Here is a 26,770-nt window from a genome sequence, read left to right on the forward strand (position 1 = left end):
GGTTAATCAAAGTAGCCACTCCCAGCTTCCACCACGGCCTCAAGACGGCACCAAACCTGGCTCATGCGTTCCTCACTGTCTCCCACGGAAGACCTTCGAATACCTCCATGATCTTGGCCACCAACTCGGCCTTGTTGCAGGAAGGATGGTTGGTGTCTTTCTCAATCACATCCCACACATAGTGATCCATGGGATTACAATCGAGAGGATCAGGAGGTCAGAAATCAGATCTGGAAGAGCAGAGATTTTCCGACAACCACTTCTAGCAGCTTCAGATAGCTGTTTGAATTGAGCCTTGGGACCTGTTCAAACATGTTTGTAGAATGTTATGATGTTTCTCTCACTGGACACACCTCCAAAGAGGATCACAGTTTGGAGGAACTTAATTTTCATGGTGTGTGGTACATAACATGGATTGTGAGCAAGCCACCCGTTGTTCTGAGTGTTGTGCAACTAGTCCCGTTGGAAACTTTTTTATCTGCGAATAAACAAATCATTCCCACCTCAACAGGATGCCTCAACTTGCCCTGAAGCTTCTTTTCTTTCGTCAAGTGGTTCTCATTGTTTTTAGCTTGCAGAAGTTGTCTCTTGCACCTCATATACAACAGTCCTTGTGATGCATTGGCATCTAGTGGACATGCAATATAACTTCTATATGAGTAATCTAACTTAGGTTCAGATATGGGAATATACTAATATTTTATTTTTGCTAAGTGTAAATTAAAAGAAACGCTTAAGGTACTTATGCATTTAAGGGAAATGCTTATCAACCAAACCCGCAAAAATCCTACCTACAGCAGATTTTACATCCAGTGAGAAGTGAGTGAAGACCACAAAACTTCCCCGTGGCATTTTCTCTTGATGGAGTTGGAGCGGCATATAACTTACCTTATCCTTAAATGCGCTGCCAGTCAGGTCCGCGTTATTAAACGAGGCTGCAGAGTCGAAATTCTCTTTACTGGAAGGCAGGTTGTAAATTCTTTTGCTTACCCCTTAAATCATATTCGTGAACACTGACCAGACGACCGGAAGGTGTATTAAAACATATCAGGTTCACGTTCGGTTTCCCTAAAAGTTTATAAGTCTAAGGTCACGTCAGGGAAATCAACCCTTTTCAGGTTGGTTTCTATTGTAACCTTGACCCGGAGAGTATAGAGTATATCTTTCCAAAACCTATCGATAAGCCCTTCGTTTTTGTTGGTATTGCCAACGTATCGTCTCTGAAGAACTTCTTATTTAGTAAATCCAAGATGAAGTAGCTAATGAGGTCACATATAGCAGTACTTACAAAAGCTCATATAGCTACAGCAAAGGAGCCTTTCAGGTCAGTTTGTTTGTAAGTGTAGTTATTTTCCGACGTGCAGGATAATGACTATATTTCCATCTCTATTTTATTGTTGGCCCCAGCGAAGTCTAGTCTCATATGAAAAAAAATCCTCGATATAGACAGGTAAGTGTTTCTCTATCTCAGCCACTGTTGGTTTTTAGCCCATATAATGGTTTCAGATATTGACACAAGGCCAGCAGGTTAGGGAGAAGGTACAAGCCAATTACATTGACACCAGTGCTTAACTGGTTTTTGTTTTATCAGCCTCGAAAGGATGAAAGACAAAGTCGCCTTCGGTTGAATTTGAACACATAACGTTAAGACGGGTGAAATACCAATAAGCATTTTTCCCGGCGTGCTAATGATTCTGCCACCTCGCCGCCTTATTTTAGATCATATCATAATCCTTTCTACTAAAGGCACAAGGCCTGAAATTGGGGGGGGGGACTGGTCGATTACATCGACCCCAGTCTTTTACCGGTACTTAATTTATCGAACCCGAGAGGATGAAAGGTAAAGTCGACCTTGGCGGTATTTTGAACCCAGAAAGTAGCGACGGGCGAAATACCGCTAAGCATTTCGTCCAGCGTGCTAACGATTCTGCCAGCTCGCCGCCTAATTTTAGACCATATCATCATATTCCAATAGTATTGTGCCAAAGTGTATGGCCAGAGGGTCCTCTAATGCCATTATTGGTCTTCCTAAGTTGAAATTTGTTTATCAAGCCAATCTCCGAATTCGCCGAGTTGACCAGACGACACTTGAGGCTGAAAGTGAAACTCGGTTTGTGGTCATCTCTCTCTCTCTCTCTCTCTCTCTCTCTCTCTCTCTCTATATATATATATATATATATATATATATATATATATATATATATATATATATATATATATATATAATATTAGGGATAAAAATCCAAATTTACAGGTAAAAACTCAATTAAATCCAATGTATCAAAAATTAAAATTAAATTAAGTTTCACAATATAAAATATATAAATATATAATTAATTTAGAGGATAGAACCAAAGTTCATGAACTCATCCATGAAAATCCACAGTCATATATAGAAAAAATTAATAAGTAAATACACGATATGTATTATTACTATTATTATTATTATTATTATTATTATTATTTTATGATTTTTACTTTGTATTTTATTATACTTATTTATCGTGTATTTACTTATTAATTTTTTCTAGTTGTGACTGGATTTTCATGGATGAGTTCATGAACTTTGGTTCTTTTCTCAAAATTATATATATATATATATATATATATATATATATATATATATATATATATGTGTGTGTGTGTGTGTGTGTGTGTGTGTGTGTATATATATATATATATATATATATGTATATAGATATGCAGGGCAGGGAATCGTCAATTAGTAATAAAATTAATAATTAACAATTTTGCCGGGTAGCTCAGTATGAAAAAACCTTTTTCGGTAAAAAACATTTATAATCATAAATATATAGGGATTGACAGTAACCTGCTTCTCCAACATACTGAGAATTCAGAAATAGCAGTCAAAGAACTACTGATTTCAAAACTACAAATTATTACTCCAGATTGATAGCGATATTTTTGATACACACAGAACAAAAAACAGTAGAGAAGAGTAAAAAAACACTTGCCTTTAGTTAATTTAGTACGATCGTTTCACAGTTAAGAGTAAAGAATACTCTATTCTGATCTTCAGCTAAATATTCTAATAAATTTGTTAATGTCTAAATAACTCACGTTAATTTTGACCATGTGAACATCAATACCACGTGAGGAAGACGTTAAGAAATTTATCGGCCAGTAAGTTCAAAATCCCTCGCCCTAATGAATTCAATTCAGTGTGTATCAGAAATAGTCCCGCATAGGAAAGAGACTCGTACGAATTCCTGCGGTTTAACTATTCACCTTAGAGTTATTAATAACTCTCTACTGTTTTTTGTTCTGTGTGTATCAAAAATATCGCTATCAATCTGGAGTAATAATTTGTAGTTTTGAAATCAGTAGTTCTTTGACTGCTATTTCTGAATTCTTAGTATGTTGGAGAAGCAGGTTACTGTCAATCCCTATATATTTATGATTATATATATATGTATATATATATATCATTTTGATATATTTTGGTCCAATAATAGAAATACGACAATCTACTCAGTTTATTAATATCCAATTCATTTGAAGTTCCACTGATAATTTTCTGTTACAGTTACATGCAGATAGGCCAACTGAAGCAGTTTTAACATGTACTCATATGTATCTCTAATTATAGGGATTAAATCAAAAATTAATGAGTTATTCATTAGCATATTGTATCGTCGTCAGCTGTCCATCGTAGGTCCGTCGTAGGCCTGTTCAGAAATCAACTTTGGCAGGCTCGCATGTGGGCTACAAGGCCTGCTTTGATTTTCTGCAGGTGAAATTTCAAGTTCAATTCAAACCGAATACAAGCATTTTGTGGTGTATTTGATCTTTCGTTTATTTTCCTCTCTCAAATGCGAATCTCGTCTCGAACCAACAGTGTTATCTTATGTTGGCACAAGGACTCATCATATAAATCAGGGCTACTTCACTTTAAAGCTGTTTTTACCTGATACACTAAGTAAAATAAGCGAAACGGTAGCAGTTGAGAATCGAAACCCGATGGTGAATTCTATGTGGAAGAAATTTGCTTCTTTCTTCTGTGAGCAGTCCCCGTACCCTGAGCTGCAAATATATTAAGAAACCCGAATGTTTTTTATCACCTTAAATGAATATAAGTTCTCAGGAGTTTAAAGTCGGATAGCAGAATCTCCTTTCAGCTGCTAACTTTGTATGTTCCATTGCGCAACACACTTTGCTAAATAACTGAGACGAATTTGTATTAATTAAAAACTACAGAGAAAGAAAAAAGGAAAAAGAAAAATCTGCTTACTTTTCTATATTAGTTGTTGCTTTGTTCGTGTCTACGTATATCACACTAATGATAACTTATTGACCTACTTTTTGTTCGCATTCCCCAGGCTTCTCGATTCGTAGTCGCTGTTTATATATCACATAAGGGCTTTGAACTAATCTTGTATCAATTTCCCCAGTAAGTTTATGTAAGTATGCATAAATGTATTTGTGTATCTGTGCAAGCGTGTGCATTATTGGTTTCACCCTTCAGCCTACTCCGTATATATTTTTGTCATATAAGTTATAAATATTTACTGACATATTTCAACTAGCAGACACAATCCACATTTAGAGTATAGTTTGACTAAAACACCATGGCTCCATATTCTCGAATATATACATATTTGATAAATAATATAAAAGAATCTATCGCCCCTGCTCTCTGTCTCTGAGATACTCAACTAGACAAATATATGTATTTTTATTCATATAATCAGTAGATATAACCGCAAGGAAATACAGGAACTGACAAAGACATAATAAACAATGACATTTTAAAAGCAGTCATCAACCAAAGTTTTGAACAAAACTATTCAAACGTTGTCATACTTTGCGGCTCAATTTCCTTTCATTCTCAGTTTAATTCCGAACACAAATCTGAGATAATATCAATAATTAAAAAAGGCAAAATAAATTAAAAAGTAAGCTAGTATGGAAGAAATATTGACCATTATAGCTATGATGCATTTTCTGGATTTGTTTCCATATGTTCTCGTTTATGTAGATTTTTTTTTCATGTAGAAACTATAGTTTTCATGAAGTTAAAATTCTAAACTTTGTTTTTCATAAAGAGAAACTACTAGTTTGATGAGTTTTACTGGAAATCTTAAACAAATAATTGACAGAGGATGAAAGTAAATAGACTCGAGTTCGATGATTCATAGGGCTGATTATATGGTTTCGATTACGTACAAATGAACAAGGTCACAACATTCCCCTGAACGGGACGCCGGTCTGTTACCGGGTTACGTACTTACAGCTGAGTGAACTGGATTGATGTGAAATGATGTGTTTTGCTTAAGAACACAACGCACTACCCACTTCAGGAATCGAAACCATGGCCTCACAAGATACTAACCACGTGCCTTCACAACAGAAGATAGAAGGAACATATAATAACAGCCATAGATATTCAAGGAGATCAGTTTCCACAAAGGACTAGAGAATATATTACTAGAATACAATCTATCTCAAAGGAAGAATTGTTCAATATTCATACAAACTTGAATAATAGGATTATACACTGAAAATCACCTTAATGAAATAGTATTAAGATAAACGTATCTTTGCGTAGAAGATAAGATAAAAATAGTTTTTAAAATACACTTTGTGTAACTGAGAATGCATATCAAACTTACCAATAATCTGATAAGGTAAGATTTACATGTGTGCAAACTCTTGTTATGTGTTATGAGTAAGTATTGAGATACATTTAATCATAACTCTACCATTACTGCAGGTTCTGTCCATTTCATCGACTTCAATATATTTTCAATCAATTTAATACTGTCTTCAAATTTTAGCACAAGGCCAGTATTTTCCAGGGAAGGAGTCAATCGATTACATCGAACCCAGTGCTCAACTGGTGCTTATGGAGGCATTTAATGCGTCTTCACGTTCTGAGTTCAAATTCCGCCGAAGTCGACTTTACCTTTCATTCTTTCGGGTTGATAAAATAAGTACCAGTTGAAGACTGGGATCGATGTAATCGACTTATCCACCGCCCTCACCTTGTGACAAAATTTAAAACCAATATTCCTACCCGTTTTGCTCATACCCGTGTGTACTATGAAGTATATTCCATCTGATAAAGAGAAGCTTGTTCCTTTAGCTGGCATTACAGCGGTGGAGTTAAACGAGCTGTGACGAAGCTTTTAAAAATCCTTAATCTCTTACTGAGTTTCCAAATACTTGAATTTTAATACCCGAGTTTTCATTTCACAGCTAAATTATATATTCTTAACATAAGGTACACAGCTTAGATTTTATAACAAAGAAGGGAATAAGGTTGTGACTTCCAGGAATTTAATGATATAAATTTATGTAATTAACTATAATCAGTAATTCTTTCGGCAAAAGAATTCAGATGTGGGAGGTGTTTTAATTTGCACTCTAAACTTCTTTTCTTGTTCTATCATAATAAAAACGACTATAGCTTTCTATTTTATTTACCACTCTCCAAACTCCTCTGCTACCAATATCACCCTTTCCTGCATCGACGATATATGCTTCATCTGAAGTCATAGTCCCTCCAAAAATACAACCAAAACTTATAGTGCCAAGTCCGTTCTAGTGGTTCCAGCATAGCTGCACTGCAGATGTTCAGACAAGGAATATAACCTCTAAAGCTTCAACAAAACTACTCGTTTAGTTGCAGACTTAATTTATTGCCCCGTTTAACATTACCTTTAGCGAAGTCCCCAGCGCTGCAAGCATTCAGCGCAGGAGCCCGGCTTGAGGATACCATGCTCCCTTCTACAAGTCTTGAAGGGAGACTTAAGATAAAGTCAACTCGTCTACTTAATATTTAGTCAATTTGGTCTGACGCTGTATTATTTCTGCCTCACTATTACACATTTTTTCAACTATATCTTCACCTAATAGATTGCAATAACCACAAATCAAAGTGAACAACACAAGAAAAAAAAATTACAGTTGCCAATATATTTCCCACTCAGAGTTAGAGCAGCGTCTTATTAAGTTACTAACAAATCACTTATCATTCAATTACTCAGTTATAACAGTTTAATTGAATCACTCATCAACCTTATCCATTTACAGTAAAGGTCGCTAGATGCAATATTCTGTTTACATCAGATAGTCTCTTTTTTTATTTCCTTCTCTTTATTTCGTTGTAATATTTCATTTTCCCTTTATTTTCTAGTGGGAATACCGTTATATTTTATCTCACTGTATCCCTCCCCTTTCAATGTATGTATTCTTTTATCCTTTCTGTTATATATATATGTGTGTGTGTGTGTGTGTGTGTGTGTGTGTGTGTGTGTGTGTGTGTGTATGTGTGTGTGTGTGCGTGTGTGTGTGTGTGTGTACTGAGATAGAGAGAGAAGGAAAGTGAGAGAAGTAAAGAAAAATATAACAAATGGAGGAGGAGGAGGAGGAGGGGGAGATACAATGAAATATCAATCCTATCATCCGTTTAATCAAACATGTTCTATGTTACCTAGTTCGATATAACGTTGTTCTGAATTTGAATCCGCAAAGTTGATTTAGCCTTTTATCTATTTATTTGCTTATTTATTTATTTATTTCTACAAGTTTAGTCCTATTCCAGTATCAGAACTATAAATGATCGATCACTTCCAACCGTCGTGCTGTAAGTGTAACGAATCAGGCCTAAACGTTGGGTAACTGCTTAAACTAGTGGTTCCCAGCCTGGGGCCCCTGAACTAAATTAAAAGATAAGCATATTAAAAGGGATCCGTGGGAAAACTCATTTAAATAAAAGGTTTGGGAACCACTGTGAAAAGGTTGGGAACTATTGGCTTAAATGAACAACAGTGACTGCAGCAACAACAACAATGGGATTGGTGGATGTAGGTAGCAAGTGAGTATTTACTGGCAGTTTTGTTAGAGATTGGAAATTCAGTTGTAGTGCTACCATTTAGGTTTTTGATGAGAGCATTCATCTTCGTTTTGCGATTTACCTCACCCGTGGATATATGATAGGCCAGAGCAATGTAATCACACACACACACACACACACACACACACACACACACACACAAAAGCATCCACCAGTTCTATAGGGAGGCCTACAATGATAATATATGTCGCTCTGTAGTGCTTTCTTTCTATTAGTTAAAATGGATCATTGCAATTTAACTGTTTCAGACATAGACATACTACAGAATTAATAATATGATTCGAAACAGCTTGCCAGTGCTTATATGTGTTCTCGAATATACTATGTAGTAGTTTAAATGCGGATATAAATAATGTGAAGACAGTTACTTAAGGAAATGAAGCATAAATATCAGTGAACTGAATGATGGATTCGGTTCACTGCCATCCCGCTACGACAGTTTAACTAAAGTATAAAAAAATTAAATTAAATAGAAAATAAAAAGAAATAGGTCAGTTTTTAGAAAATACAATAGGTCTATACTGATAATAGGATACTGTGTCATTTGTGCATGTCTCGAAAGATTTAGCGGGGTTTGTTTTAACTAGAAAATAAAACCTGTTGTAGGTCTCAGTTTGCAGTTGGTTTAATACAGATAAAGTAAATATCGATTTTTATATTTTGGGATAGGATGATGAAGTTGACTGAGTTAAGTACCTCACAGGAAATTTTCCCGACTCTTTACTCTGTTTACTCTTTGCATCTGCTATAATCTACTTTGATGGCTTATACAGTTGATTAAACCAAACTGATTTATTACTGGTAGTGTTCATCTTGGGTGAAGGCGCAATGGCCCAGTGGTTAGGGCAGCGGACTCGCAGTCATAGGATCGCAGTTTCGATTCCCAGACCGGGCGTTGTGAGTGTTTATTGAGCGAAAACACCTAAAGCTCCACGAGGCTCCGGCAGGGGATGGTAGCGAACCCTGCTGTACTCTTTCACCACAACTTTCTCTCACTCTTACTTCCTGTTTCTGTTGTTCTTGTAATTCAAAGGGTCAGCCTTGTCACACTATGTCACGCTGAATATCCCCGAGAACTACGTTCAGGGTACACGTGTCTGTGGAGTGCTCAGCCACTTGCACGTTAATTTCACGAGCAGGCTGTTCCGTTGATCGGATCAACTGGAACCCTCGACGTCGTAAGTGACGGAGTGCCAACAACAACAACAACAAACCAAATTGATTTATTACTGGTACTGTTCATCTTGGACAGACGAATGAGAGAAAAAGCCAACCAATATAGGATTTGAACTCATGATGTATAGTAACAGCTAAACAACGAGCCTCACTAAATATATTGCCCAGCGTTGTACCTACTCAGCAATACTTCGATTCTATTTTTTTTTGTTGTTGTTGGCAAAGGCACAAAGAACCTAAACTTTGGCAAAGATGCGTGTTTGGACGCAATTTTCTGTTATATACTTCAAATCTTTTGGTGTATGTGTGCGTGTATGTATATGTTTGTGTGTGTGTGACTGTGTGTGTTTTATAATTTTCTGTCATCTCCCATCAATCATTGCAACAACGTTCTATCATTGCCTCATTGTTGTGCATCGTATGAAACTGAGTGAGAACAGAAAAAAGGAAATTCATTGAAACCTGACACTTATTTCTGTAATACATGAATGCTATTTATTACCGCATGAATTGTTACTATGTTTATCTCAAGTCCAATGAACTGTGCCGTGCAAACTATTTACCTGATATCTCGGGATCAAACCATTCTATATCTTATTGCAATGTGTTTGTTGTTTCTTCTTCTCAGCTGTTATTGAGACCTTGTACTTTTTTCGTTTTTAATATGTATTTGTTTTTGCTATTGTACTTGCTGTTTTTAGCTTGTGAAAAAGTATACTACACATGCACGGACCCACACGTTAACATACGCACACATTGAAATAAATGAACGAAAAAATGGCATAATCACTTTCCAAACAGCACATACATATATCCAGATGCACATAGGTGTACCAATCTGCATATCCCATGCTACGCACATCACCGAAAACGCACGGCATCACAACACACACATACATACATACATACACACACACACACACACACACACATACACGTACACAAACACACACGTACACAAACACACTCGTACACATGTATATATATATATATATTTGTATATATATATATATATATATATATATAAATCAACATCCAGAAAAGAAGACTGAAACCCACAAAGAATGAGCATACCACTACTACTACTACTACTACTACTGCTACTACTACTACTATTACTACTAGCATCATTCTCACTACCCTAAACCACCACCACCACCACCACCACCACCACCACCACCACCACTACTACTACTACTACTACTACTACTACTACTACTACTACTACTACTACTACTACGACTACTACTACTACTGCTTCTGCTGGTACTACTGTACTTAAGTACATATACATCGTTTGTCTGTATTTCATAGATGCATTCATTGCATGTGATTCAGATAAAAAAAAGAGATATGAGGACACACATGTAAGATCAGATTTTGCTCCTGCTCTAGTTCTCACTGGGTATGGTTAGAGATAAAAGAAAGTGCCAAAATGCTTCCCACGTTCCCAGCACGATTTGAAGCTTGGCTATTATGTGTGCATACATGCAGTGGAGTGTGTCTTTGAATATGCGTGTGCATCTTACTGGAACTATACGTGCGTCTAGGAGACATACCAAAGAAACTAGATGGGATATGAATAAATAAAAATTTATTCACACGCGCGTGCACATACACATGCACATATGGATATATTTCGCCTTTTTTCTTGTTTCATTCATTGCAGCCATGCGGGACATTGCTTTGAAGAGTTTTAGTCGGACAAATTGATCCCAGTATTTATATTATTAGTATTTATATTATATTGGTATTTATTTTATCGATCTTTATAGTGTAACCACTGAGTTAGAAGGGCACAAACAAACCAACAACAGTTTTCAAGCTGTGGAAAGGGAACGAACACGAGGATAGTCATACATAAACACGTGTTGCTTATATAGCCAGCTACTGATTGCAAATGTCGGTCACAAAGACTGTATTTCTAACTCTTGATCGTAACTAGCGCATGTATGATGCCTACCTTTCTTTAAGCACGTTTTAATTGTTTGTCCATGCTGCCTTTTGGCTGACTCAAATCAAGCAATAACTTCCTTCACCAGAGACTACCATCCATTTCTAACAATTGCTTTCTGTTCCCAGAGTTGACATCTACTTTAAACATTATTCACGCACGCATGATAATTGCCTCATCTTGTCAGATTATAGCCGTCTCTAATTCAGCCTGATTTGATGGGTATAGACATGACTTTACACATCTACGCGTATCCATCGCCATCGGACTTTATAAAATATGAAACGCATCAATTAAGAAATAAAACGATAGTGAGGCATATGTACGTCGTTGGATTTAAGTGACATAAGCTCGTATAACACTTTTGTCACCTTCTCGGTCGTCATAGATGGTTCCAGTGACAACTATTACAAGATGACTGGTATTTTGATTGCAAGTTATTTGTTAGAGTTTCTTTTCCCGTACGGCTCTGTCAAAGATAACGGGAGCCTTCATAATCTATTCAACCCATAGATGCGACCTTCCAACGGATGCAGTTCAATGTCACACCCAGGACATGCACACATGCATGCATGCATACATATATACATACACACATACATACATACATAAATAAAAAATTACTAAATTTTATAAGTATATATATATATATTAATCTAGTATTCCTTGTTTGGGTTAAAATTGTTATTCACACACACACTCACACACTCACACACTCACACACACACACTCACACACACACTCACACACACACACACTCACACACACACACTCACACATACACACATGCGCACGCACATACATACATAGGCACACACCAGAGACTACATACACACGTATATAAGTACAAAACAGAGATAAATTCAAATCGAAAACTAAAATCTATGTTCCTTTAATCTCCTTTTATATGTAAATTGTTATATTTACATCCATAAATGCATATTATATTCAATTACATTGCTATACGGATAAGTTCACAATATATATTTATCAAATCGCAAGAAGGCTTGTATTACCGACATATCTATATATATACCCACATGGACGTTTCTGTTTGTGTGTGTGTGTGTATTTATGCATTTACACACACACACACACACACACAATCACACACACACACACACACACACACACACACAATCACACACACACACACACACACACACACACACACACACACACACACACACACACACACACACACACACACACACACAGAAGGATGTTAATTGATGCATAAAAGAAATAAGTCAGATATGATACATGAATAAACAATTTAAACAAGGTTCTGAAGTTTAACACACACACACACACACCTACATCACAAGTGTGTCCATAAACACACACACACACACATATATATATGTATACATATGTATATATATATATGTATGTATAAATATACATAAATATATATATATATATATATATATATATATATATATATATATATATATATATATATACATATATATATATATATATATATATATATATACATATATATATGTTTATATATACACTCACACATACACACAAACACATAAAGAGATATAAACAGAACTACTCTAGAGATTAATTTGCATATTTGCGCTTTTATGAGAACGAGAAATGAAAAGCCTATGTCAGACACGATACGATGTCTCTACCCCTTCCTCTCTTTCTTTTGTCTCCTTTCTCTCTCTCAATGATACATAACTACACACACACACACACACACACACACACACACACACACACACACACACGCATAGGTAAATACTACGTTGTTCTTCCATTTTCCGTCTTACCGTCTATCAAATCATCTCATGAGGGTTTTGTCGATCTTAGGCTGTAGAAGACATTTGCCAAAGGTGCCAAGCAGTGGGATTGAACCTGGTGCCATGTGGTTGGAAAGTAAGCTTCTTACCACACAGCCACGCCTACGCCTACATATTTTTATCTATCTATCAATCTATCTATCTATCTATCTATATACATACACACATATATATATATATATATATATATAATCGAAATTTATTGAAAAGAAAGACGAAGAAAGTATATGAACAACAAGCAGGTGTATTAGTTTCACGCTCAGGAAAGTAAAAGAAGTATTTTACGTTTCGAGCCTACGCTCTTTAACAGAAAGGAATAAGAGAAAATAGACGGAGAGAGAATGAAAAAAACCTGTATATTTAACACACACACACACACACACACACACACACACACACACACACATATAATATATACACGCATATATTTGTACATATAAACATGTGAATGCATACATACAAGCGTTTAAGTTTGTAAATTTACATGCCTTTATCAAATCATACATATAATTTCGCTATGTATAATAGATGCCATGATTAAATACAGGTGTTTTCTTTCAATTTGTCCTTCTTTCCCTTTCTCTTTCTTGCTCTGTTTTCCTTCCTCTTGCTCTCTCTTTCTCACTCTCACTGAATAAATATCAACAACGTTAGTTTCGCCTAGCCATTGCCAGCTCATCAGGAACATCTGTTTCGTACAATCAACAGAAAAGCAGTGTAACTTGTTCAATGTAGCATAGACGCTGAGATTATTCCGTTGTTTAACTGTGCGTTTGATTCTACTGCGGAATTATTAACTAAAATGCTGAAACATCGTTTTTGTGGATAGATTTTTGAAAAGTCGGTGTGAGGTAGAAGAGAGAGAGAGAGAGAGAGAGAGAGAGAGAGAGAGAGAGAGAGAGAGAGAGAGAGAGAGAGAGAGAGAGAGTGCGATAAAGTTTATAAAAGTGAGTAAAAGAGGGAAATGAGAGAGTGAGTTATGTTTCCAAACATAGCCTATGTGCTCGGAACGGTTAATAAATTTTGATTAAACACGCGTATCTAAATATGTGCATCAAAGTGTCCTGTGTGCAATGTGTTCTTATGTGTCCTCATGTTGTGTCTTTATGCTGCATCCGATAGTTTGAGAGTTCCAGAGTTTTGAAGAGAGTGGCACCACATATTAATCCCTGTCGTTCCCAGATCTACACTGATCTGGAAAAGTAGCTCCTATCAGGATGCCAGCTGTATGTTAATTAGCATATGAGGGCTTGCCTGTCTATGCATATGATAATTTGATCCGGCGGCCCCTGCAGAAGAAAACTTTATGGCTCAAAATAGGGCATCTTGGTCATCCACTGCATCTTTGTCCGTCTCCAATCGTCTTCACCTGGTCTTGCTTTGGACTGAAGTTGGACATAAATGAGTGAGTTGAGTTTGACGGTGCGGAGACCCCCCCTCAATTTAAACAAAATCACCAGTATATGGTACTTGACTCCCCGACGAACAAAAATGAGGTGATTTACAGATTTAAACTTCGTTAGCAGCATTTATTTGATGCGCGACACTGACGTATGTACGGAGAAGCAAAAGAACAAAAACTGTGCATGTTACTCATGTATTTTCTGATAATGTACTCTCAGTAAAGCAACAGAGGTAAATACTCCTGATGAGTTGCAAATAACTAGATGAACTAATTGAGTTGCATTCAATTCCGGTTTAAACATGGGATTTATTTGCAGAGGTATGCTAATTATATTTACTAACCTATCCACTAAGCGTACATTAATATATACATACGTACAAGTATGAATATAATTATATATATATATATATATATATATATATATATATATATATATATATATATATATATATATATATGTACATATATATATATATATATATATATATATATATATATATATATATATATATATATATATATATATATATATATATATATGTACATACATACACACATATATATATATATGTACATACATACACACATATATATATATATGTACATATATATGTACATATATATGTATATATATATATATATATGTACATACATACACATATATGTATATATATGTATATATATGTACATACATACACATATATGTATATATGTGAGTGCTTGTGTGTATATGACGTCTGTGTGAATATTTATATATAAATATATAAATATGTATATGTGCATATTTATATAGACATTTCCATATATGTATCCACACATACACAGACACACACACACACATATATATATATTTATTTACTTATATGCACATGGGTACATATATGCATGTTGTGTATGTGTTAGATTCAATTTTAATCGATATTTTTCAATATATATGTCTTCCTTGAAACTTAATTCTATCTAAATTTTACAAGCCTAACCTAATGATTTATACGAGTTTCCTAAAGACGCATCATAGTTTTGACTCAATATTTAGAGATTTTGATATCTCTTGTTATTATTTCTAGACTATCATATCACATCAAAGTTTTTTTATAATTTTATTTTAGCTATATCTCATAAAATAGGAGTGTTTTGATACGTATTTTTTCTTTGTGTTTCGAAAGTTATTTTATGCAATTATTCTTGAATTTGTAAGTTGCCTGATTTTTACCCCTATAAATCTTCTATCTATCTATCTATCTATCTATCTATCTATCTATACACATATATATATGTATATATTTATGTATGTATATATGTATGTATATATGTATATGTATATATACATTATATATATATATATATATATATATATATATATATATATATATATATATATATATATATATATGTATATGTATATATATATATATATATATATATATATATATATATATATATATATGTATATATATATATATATATATATATATATATATATATGTATATATATATATATATACATACATATATATATATATATATGTATGTATATATATATGCGCATGTATATATATATATATGTATATATATATATATGTATATATATATATATATATATATATATATATATATATATATATATATATATATATATATATATATATATATATATATATAAATGCATGTACATGACTGGTTTGTTTCGCCGCCGAGACGAAACAGTTGCTTCTTGGTTTGTTGCTGTTGTTGTTCATGTTTGTTGTTGTAATGGTGGTGGTAGTGTCACTGTCATTATTTTCTTGCTTTTTTTTCTTCTTACCTCTCTTCCACCTTCTCCTGTTACTCAGAGTTTCACGCTCCCGTTCATCGGACAGTTTTGTTAAAATGGAACCGAAATAACGAAACAATCAAAACTAGTTAAAGGATACACCTTTAAAAATGATTTATCCTTTAACTAGTTTTGATTGTATCGTTATTTCGGTTCCGACGAACGGGAGCGGGAAACTCTGGGCAACAGCTTTTGTTATATTTCTGTTGCTTTTAAATAAAGCATATTACTCTACCTCTGGTATTTGAGCACTCTTTTTGTCCACCTTGTATATATGCATGAATGTACTTATATATATATATATATATATATATATATATATATATATATATATATATATATATATATATATATATATATATATATATATATATATATATATATATATATATATATTTAAATAAGTATTTATATATGTATGTATTTATATATGTATATATATATATATATATATATATATATATATATATATATATATATATATATATATATATATATATATGCATGTATTTATGTGTATGTATATATACATAAATATGTGTGTATATATATATATATATATATATGTATATATGTATATACATATGTATATATGTATGTGTGTATATGTATGTATATATGAATGTATGTATATATATAAGTATGTGCGCATATATATGTATGCATACATATATGTATCTGTGTATGTTTATGTATATATATTTATTATCTATATGTATGCATATACGTATGTATATATGTACGTATATATATATGTATGTATATATATATGTTTGTATATATTTATGTATATATATATATTTGTATGTATGTATATGTTTATATATATGTATATATGTATACATATCATGTGTATATATATATGAGTGTGTAGGTATATATATTTGTATATATATGTATATATATATGTGTGTATATATATATATATATAGATAGATAGATTATATATATAATGTTATAATGTATATATACACAAATAGATAGATGCAAGTCTATCAATCTGTGTGTATATGTATATGTTTGTGTGTATATATATATATATATATATATATATATATATGTATATATATATATATATATATATATATATATATATATGTCTGTCTCTTATTGTTTTTCTTTGTCACTCTCTCTCTCTCTTTCTCTGTGTATATATATATATATATATATATATATATATATATGCAAGCGGATACACCCACATATTTATGTGTATGTAATCATGTAGCCATGCATACATGCACACTCCCGTGCAAACGCGCAAATATATAAATACTCCTCTGCAATGAAATACACGTTTATATCTCTATATATTCGTACGCGTCTTTTTATGCATTTATGATTATATATTATATATCATTTCTGTTAAAAACGACTATTCCTATTCCCCTCTCATTTAGCATAAATGTCCAGTTTAGATGTTATTCATCTGAATTTGACACATCGATTCCATTATTACTTCAAGCGAAATAAGTCCATTTTGTTAAAGGTATCGCCATGCTTCTTATTTTCACTTCCTTCATTATTTTCACGAATATATTTTTAATTCCGATCTTTTTGAAACTTCTTTTCCCTTCACTTTAACTGTTTTACTCTCTCGTTCTTATGTTATTCTCTGTAAGTAGGTGAATTAATAGTTGTGTGGTTAAAACGTTCGTTTTGCAACTACGTTGGATTTGGTTTCAGCCATGCCGCGTGGCGACTAAGAGAAGAGACTTCTACTGTATCTTCGTCCCGACCAAAACCTTGCGCGAGAGAATTTGGTAGAAAGAAAGTGGTAGAAAGAAAATGTGGAACTTTACACACACTCACACAAACACATTTGTTGTTGGCACTCCGTCGGTTACGACGTCGAGGGTTCCAGTTGATCCGATCAACGGAACAGCCTGCTCGTGAAATTAACGTGCAAGTGGTTGAGCACTCTACAGACACGTGTACCCTTAACGTAGTTCTCGGGGATATTCAGCGTGACACAGTGTGACAAGTCTGGCCCTTTGAAATACAGGTACAACAGAAACAGGAAGAAAGAGTGAGAGAAAGTTGTGGTGAAAGAGTACAGCAGGGTTCGCTACCATCCCCTGCCAGAGCCTCGTGGGACTTTAGGTGTTTTCGCTCAATAAACACTCACAACACCCGGTCTGGGAATCGAAACTGCGATCCAATGACTGCGAATCCGCTACCCTAACCACTGGGCCATTGCGCCTCCACACACAAACACATATACCCCAATAATTACCAAAGAGCCATGTATAAATGTACATAGGCTCAAGGGAAGAATGCAAATAACTGTATAATGAAAATAGAGATGTGTAAATCTCCGTTGTCCTGATCTTTATTAATTTGATTATTTTCTTTACGGAAACTAAGCAGTCCCTAAAAGGAAATTTGCATTTACCAAGTGAGCATAATATCCGAGTCTAGTAAGTTATCAATAACTCTAGTATCACCAACATTGGCTGAGGTCGGCCGGCATTGAGAACCGATATATGAGTTAACATGGAAACCGCGAAGATTATGTGTGTGTGTGTGTGTGTGTGTGTGTGTGTGTGTGTGTATGTGTGTGTGTGTGTGTGTGTGTGTGTGTGTGTGAGTATGTGTGTGTTCCCGCGCGCGCGTCTTTGCTTGTTTGTCCAACACCACCGCTTGACAACCGGTGTGTTTATGTACCCAAAATTTAGCGGCTCGGCAAAAGAAATCGATAGAATAAGTACTTGGCTTAAAACAAGAAAATTAGTCAGGTCGATTCATTTGACAAATATTCTTCAGGGCAGTGCCCCAACATGGCCGTAGTCTAATGATTGAAACACCTGAAAGAATATGTATTATGTATGTATGTATTTATCTATGTATGTTTGTATACGTACAGATTTGTATTTTTTTGCATTATGTATGTATTCTTATGCATTTAGTTGTATATCTAGACATGCTGATAGATACTTAAATCATAAACTTCTGGAAAGTTTTGCAGATTTTCACTGTTCCAGTGATGTATTGGATCTGTAGTCTTCGAATGAGCCGCTTTCTTTCTAATTTCTCAAGATTAGCATTGAGGCAGCGTGTTACATATACCAGTGCCCCAATAATTACAGATTACTTGTAATCTCGATAGAGTAACTGCAGAAATCTCTATAGTTCAGTGTTGGTATTCTCTTTTTCACTGATTTTCAACTATGTTCATATCTGCTGAGCAGCTGATTTCCACAACTGTACACAGTTTCTCTTTCTAATCCCAAGTCATTATATCAGGTCTATTGTATTTACATTTTATTGAGGTATTAGCTAGGACATTCCACCAGTACTCCTTTTTATTATGAGTGGCTATGGCTTCTACCATATTGTGGGTTCTAAGTTCTTTGTCCTCCGTTATCCTTCCGACGGATTTCGTAATATTGTGTCCTAGTTACAACATCATGTCTCATGTATGTATGTATGTATGTATGCATTATGTATGCACGTATGTATGTATGCATGCATACATTTATGTATGTATGCATGTATGTATGTATGTATGTGTGTATGTATGTATACATGCTTGCATGTATGCATGCATGTATGTATGTATGTATGTATGAATGCATGTATGTATGTGTTTGTGTACGTATATACGATAGTGCTTAACACCGTATCTGGTGAATACATGTTCCTTATTTGTAGATTAACAATGCAGTGTTAATTCACAAATAAAATATTCCATAGCTATTTCTTCTTCTTATCATTGTTATTAGCGCGACGAGCTGACAAAATTGTTAGCGTACCGCACAAAATGCTTACCGACATTTCGTCCGTCGTTACGCTCTAATTTCAAATTCGATAAAATAAGTACGATTTGAGCATTAGGATCGATATAAATTGACTTATCCCATCCTTCGAAATCGCTGGTCTTGTATCAACATTTGAAAACATTATTATTGTTGTTGTTGGCTTGGTAAGACGTATTTTTTGAGCCCCGTTAACAGTTGTCTATTTTTGTTGAACACTTGTTTTTGTTACATTAATTGTTGTTGCAAGGTAGCTGCCCTCTTGGAGAGCTAGTTTTTCTTACAAAAATCCCCCCTTCGGGGGCTAAATGCCCACTTTTTTCGAAACTTTTCCCTGAAAATTATCGAAAATAAAAAAATAACAAAGGCAACTGAGCGAGTGAGTGGGAGCGGGAGATTGAACATCGAGTTCGACGAGGACTTCCCCGCCCCTACCACCACTATTGTTCCCGCACAGGAGAAGGTGGAAGAGAGGCAAGAAGAAAAAAAAGCAAGAAAATAATGACAGTGACACTACCACCACCATTACAACAACAAGCATGAACAACAACAGCAACAAACCAAGAAGCAACTGTTTCGTCTCGGCGGCGAAACAAACCAGTCAATAAATTAATTTAACAATTAATGATATAAAAAATGTAAAGGGGTTGTTAAAGAAGGAGGGGGATAATGCCTTCCTTAACACCGCGCAAGAACTGATAACGGAAACAACAAAAACAAAAAATGGTGATATACAGAACATTGAATATTAAAAAAAAAGTGTAGAACGAGCCACTCAACAGAAGTTAGAAATGACGTTAAGACAAGTATGGACCAATAAAACCTATGTTACTCGTGGAAGATGCTTCGGCACTGTGGAAGTGCGTTTTGCCACTGAACAAGAAGCAAAATAACATTCCACAGTGCCACTAAAGGCTCATGAATTCATGCTGGTGCCAACATACCTTGGTCGGCGCCTCACAAGAATTTAAATTGGGGAGGTACTCCCTGAAATAAATAGGCGCAGGAGTGGCTGTGTGGTAAGTAGCTTGTTTACGAACTACATGGTTCCGGGTTCAGTCCCACTGCGTGGCACCTTCGGCAAGTGTCTTCTACTGTAGCCTCGGGCCGACCAGAGCCTTGTAAGTGGATTTGGTAGACTGAAAGAAGCCCGTCGTATATATATATATATATATATATATATATATATATATATATATATGTGTGTGTGTGTGTGTGTGTGTGTGTGTGTGTGTGTGTGTGTGTGTGTGTGTGTGTGTGTCTGTCTGTCTGTCTGTGTTTGTGTGTCTGTGTTTGTCCCCCCCACCAACTTCGTTTGACAACCGATGCTGGTGTGTTTACGTTCCCGTAACTTAGCGGTTTGGCAAAAGAGACCGATATAATAAGTACTAGGCTTACAAAGAATAAGTCCTGGGGTCGATTTGCTCGACTAAAGGCGGTGCTCCAGCATGGCCATAGTCAAATGACTGAAACAAGTAAAAGAGTAAAGTTTAAAAGAGTATATGTTGGCTGATGGCGGCTGTCCTCTTTGACATAGTGGACACCGCCACAATACTGGAGATGCACAAGTTGCACCAACAATATTAGTCGGTTCAGGGGATTGAGCCCCTTGTTCAAATTGAACAAGAGAGCATAAATTCCATCCTCGATAAACCTACCTGGTGGCAGCAAACTGCACGTCGCTCTGGAGGGCAGAAGTCTAAGATGCTACTTTTGTGGTGACCAAAGCTACTTCAGGGTTTTCTGCCCTAAGAAGAAGAGACGACCGGCCCTTATGCCGACACTAGAACCGGGAGTACCTCCAGTACAGTAGTAGCAACATCAGCAGCAGCAGAAACCAGTGGTCATCCAAACACCAACACCATCACCAGCAGCAGCAAAACGACGCCGCTTCCAGCCGTCGCCAGGGCACCAACAACAACAAAGATACTAACCGTAGTACCACTAACACCACCACTAACAGCTACTACAGCAGTAACAGTAGCAACAGATGAACCCCAACAAAACCAATACCCAGAAAAAATCCCCCTTCCTGACCCAACCAACTCGGACTGTTCGAGTTATGAGGTCGAAAGGAGAGAGTGGCAGACAGTCCCCCCACCCACTAAAAAGAGACAAAAAAGATTCAAGAGACGGTAGAAGAAAAGGGGGAAGGCGCAAAGAATTGGAACTTCCCAACAGCAGCAACACGCACACACAACAACCAACAACAACACCACCACCTTCAACAGCACTACCACCTCAAACACCAACACAATGTACAACACAAACTCCACAATCACCACCAACCTCACAGCCATCAACACAGACGACATACACCTAATAACATATCTGCGTGACAATACAAACACCACATTTGTCTTCCCAACTCACAATGCACCACCATCACACATACAAATTGTAAAACCCACCCAAAATACATACACCACATCGAAAAGAAATTTCCCAAATGCTGTTGGGTCTTTCCAAAAGACCTTCTCAAACAGACTTTTTAAAAACCCCGTGGAAACCCCTACACCAAAGACCAAAGAGGAGGGGCACCCTACCAGACAACAGCGGTAAGTAGACGCTTCTCTGTCCTAAATATTTATTTTTAGCATGGTGACGCTCAGAATAGCTTGCATAAATGTTAGGGGCCTCGGATCGCCTTCGAAACAAGGTCACCTTTTAAATGACCTGAGTTCCTTTAGTGTAGACGTAGGAGCCATTAGTGAATCCAGACTATCCGACCCACGGAAACGCATCACCCTTTTCAGTGGATACGAAATTTTTCTATCACCGTGTCGGCCGGGAGGGGGCGGTAGTGATACTGTGGTACTTTTCCGGAAAGGTCTGAATTTGGAAACAAAGGCAGTCTTCCTGGATCCAGAAGGTAAGTTGCTAGTCTTAGATGCAAACAGCAGTAACAGCGGTGCTTTCAGACTGGTGTCTGCCTATGCTCCGGCAGGTGTAGGGCGGTCTGATTACTTGAAGCGCCTGGAGGTATTCCTGGGAACGTCTCGGACTTTAGTGTTAGTAGGAGATTGGAATACTGTCTAAGATGGACGCCTCGATTGCGTGGGCGTATCTGAATGGAGAGTGAGGTGCAAAAACCTGCTCAGACGTTTTCGATTGTCTGACAGGTACCAAGTAGATTACCCGAATCTGCCAATGTCGATTTGGACAAATCGCATCGGGTCATCTAGATCGTATTTAGATAGAGTTTTCTGTAGGCCAGCGGATAAAGATAGTATAAGTTGTCCACAATTTCATTTAGTACACAGACCACAAACTGGTAACAAGTTTGTTTGTGTGTGTGTATGTGTGTGTGTGTGTGTGTGTGTGTGTGTGTGTGTGTGTGTGTGTGTGTGTGTGTGTGTGTGTGCGTGCGTGCTTTTTATTAAAGCCGAAAAAATCTTCACAAACTGTTACTCAGAGTTTCACGTTACTGTTCGTTGGACACTTTGTGATGATAATTGTCCAATGAACAGTAACACGAAATTCTGAGTAACAGATTGTGAAGATCTTTTCGGCTTTAATTTTGAGTGAGGAATTGCAAATGAAAAGAGTTGCAGATAAATGTGTGCATCGCTTGCTTACGGAAGATAAAAGCAGTCACGACCGAACAGGTGTCGTGAACTGAAAGAAAAGTTGGCAATTGATCCGGACCTATTTTCGAAGATCATCGCTGGTGGCGAAAGCTGGTGCTACGGAATCTGCATATGTGGAAGAGGTCGAGGAAAAAAAAACGACGGAGGCGTTAAAAGGCATCACTTCGCAAGAGTTCCAGTATTACTTCGAACAGTGGAAAATATGTATGGATCGGTACATTGCTTTTAATTGAGAATGCTTTGAAGGCGATAAAAATGTAAGCATATAAAACGAAGTGAATAAAATAATATTGCAAAATTCCGGTTTCTTTTGGGTACCCCATCGTAAATATATATATGTATATTTATATATGCATATATATATATATATATATATATATATATATATATATATATGTGTGTGTGTGTGTGTGTGTGTGTGTGTGTGTGTGTGTGTGTGTGTGTGTGTGTGCGTTATTGTGTGTCTAGAAGTACGTGCATGGGTACAAACTGACGAAAAATCACTCAACACAGGTGACACAAATATGTACGTCTCAGTCGGTGAATCAAAGCGATGAGAAGATATATATATATATAATAATAATAATAATAATATTAGGGATAAAATCCAAAATTACAGGTAAAAACTCAATTAAAATCAATTTATAAAAAGTTAAAATTAAATTGAGCTTTACAGATTAAAATATATAAAAATATATAGTTTTAGGGAAAAGAACCAAGTTTCATGAACTCATCGATGAAAATCCACTATCACATATAGGAAAATTAATAATTAAAAGCACAATAAATGAGTATAATATAATACAAAGTAGATATCATAAGATAAAGATATTATCTTTATCTTATGATATCTACTTTGTATTATATTATACTCATTTATTGTGCTTTTAATTATTAATTTTCCTATATGTGATAGTGGATTTTCATCGATGAGTTCATGAAACTTGGTTCTTTTCCCTAAAACTATATATATATATATATATATATATATATATATATATATATATATATATATATATATGTATGTATGTATGTGTGCGTATATGTTTGTGTGTCTGTGTTTGTCCTCCCAACATCGCTAGACAACCGATGGTGGTGTGTTTACGTCCCCGTAACTTAACGGTTTGTCAAAAGAGACCGATAGAGTAAGTACTAGGCTTCCAAAGAATAAGTCCTGGAGTCGATTTGCTCGACTAAAGGCGGTGCTCCAACATGGCCGCAGTCAAATGACTGAAACAAGTAAAAGAGTAATATACTGAGATATAGATGTAAACATATTGTAATATATATGTAATATCCTGTGATGGACACTTAACATACTTATTTATATACCTGTAATTAGTGCGATATACAAGTAATATACTGTAATATGCTTGTAACATTGTTTTATATCATCAAGGAAGATGTTTGAGCAAGAACCTGGGAAAGTGATAAATAGGCCAAGTACGGTGGTGGTGGTGGTGGTGAAGATGAAGATGGAATGAAGTCGTAGAAGTGATATGATTCATGCATTGATGTACGTTCGCAGAGAGGAAAATAAATTTAAAGACTTGGTAGGCTTCGAGGAACTGCAAGTGTTTGGAGTGGTTAGACTACTAAGGACAAAAATTGTGCAGAGAAAATGCCTCAGACAGTAAATATCAAATAAAATATAAATCAACGTTTTGCACTTTGTCAAAATAAGCTACCACTGCGAAGTTAGAAATATTGGTAACACTATATGTTTTAAGAGGAAAAATGATGTGAATTATCTTGAATTTCGATATAGAGAACACGTTGACATTATGATGTATGAGGAGAATAAATACTTGTGGATTTTTGAAATCTGTGTATTTGGTTGAATGGATGTGTGCATGCAAGTGAGTGCTTTTCTACGTATAATGGCATACATGTCTGTATGCATAAGAGTGTACTGAAGTGTCTGTTTAACTGTGAATGAGCCGGAGTGTGTGTTTGGTGTATATGCGTAAGTGCTTTTGTATGTGTGTATGAGCGTGAGTGCATTAAACCGCATGCATTTATACTTGTATGGTTAAAAGTCTGTATATGTATGTGTGAGTTTTATGCTTATGTGAGTATATGTTTATGTGAATATGAATGTTTTTACGTGTATATATTTACATGTGTGAATATTTATCTGTGTGTGTTTATGCACTTGTGAAGATAATGGTACGTATGAGCGCGAGCGCGCGCGTTTGTGCGCGTGCGCATGTGTTTATTAATCTTTTATATGCATATACGATGGGGTGCTGTAAAGTTCCTGGCTTTAAGGGTATCGCAAAACACATTCCGAGTTCTTTTACAGGGCTTAGGAAAGCTGAAGGAACACTGCAATAAGTATGTGAATCTGAGAGGGGAATATGCTGAATAAAATCATAATTAACTGATCCACCTGAATTTCCATTTACTCTCAAAGCCAGGAACTTTTCAACACCCACCATGTATGAACAAGTAGCTAATAAGTTCGCTATACAATCATGAAGTCTTATGTTCGATTCCACTGCGTATCATCTTTAGCAACTGTATTTTACCCTTATCTCATATCGATTCAAGACCTATCGCTGAAACAAGGCAGGTGAAAACTGTGTGAAAGCATCTCGGATAGACTGTATCTGTAATATAAAGGGTGAGCCTTGTTACACTGTGTGGCGCCGGTTCTACTTTAGAATTAGATTAAGAATACAAGCTACTTGCACTATAAATCCATAGTTGAGCAGTTCATTTGATCAAGCACTTATAACACTCATCGTCGAATTCGCCGGAAATCCAATTACTTGACTTTTATGCCTGTTTATTCAATTGTGTGTGACGCCAGAAAACATCTCTTGCAAGCATATGCTGACACGATTTTGAGACAAATCGGTGTTGTCTTACTCCTCTCTGTTATTTCAGGCGTACACTTTGACCCGGGTTACATAACTGATCCTTATGGTTATTAATTATTCGGACCGGATATCATTTATTAGACAATTTATGACCCGGATCATTTGAACAACGAACCCCCCCCCCCCCCCCTCAACACTTCAAATCTCAACCCTTCAACCCTTGAAACTCTTTCCACTCCCACAGCAACCCTCGAATGCAATGCACGCATCACCTATTAAGTATTGCTGTCAGTTATCTGCCCAGAAGAGGGGGACAAAATAACAATAACAACAATAACAGCAGCAGCAACAACAACAACAACAACAACAATAGTAATGACAGCAGCAGCTACAGAAAGAAACAAGAATAAACATACAAAAGGGAAATGAAAAAAATCGTTGAAACATGTGCACGCCTTTCACTGACGTGACTGTATCATGTTGCAGTGCTGCAAGTAGAGACGATACTGATCTTTTGCCTCGATCGGTAGTCGGCACCTGACGTAGTTGT

The sequence above is a fragment of the Octopus bimaculoides genome, chromosome 2 (assembly GCF_046866305.1).
Source record: "Octopus bimaculoides isolate indiv1 chromosome 2, ASM4686630v1, whole genome shotgun sequence".
NCBI classification, from domain to species: domain Eukaryota; kingdom Metazoa; phylum Mollusca; class Cephalopoda; order Octopoda; family Octopodidae; genus Octopus; species Octopus bimaculoides.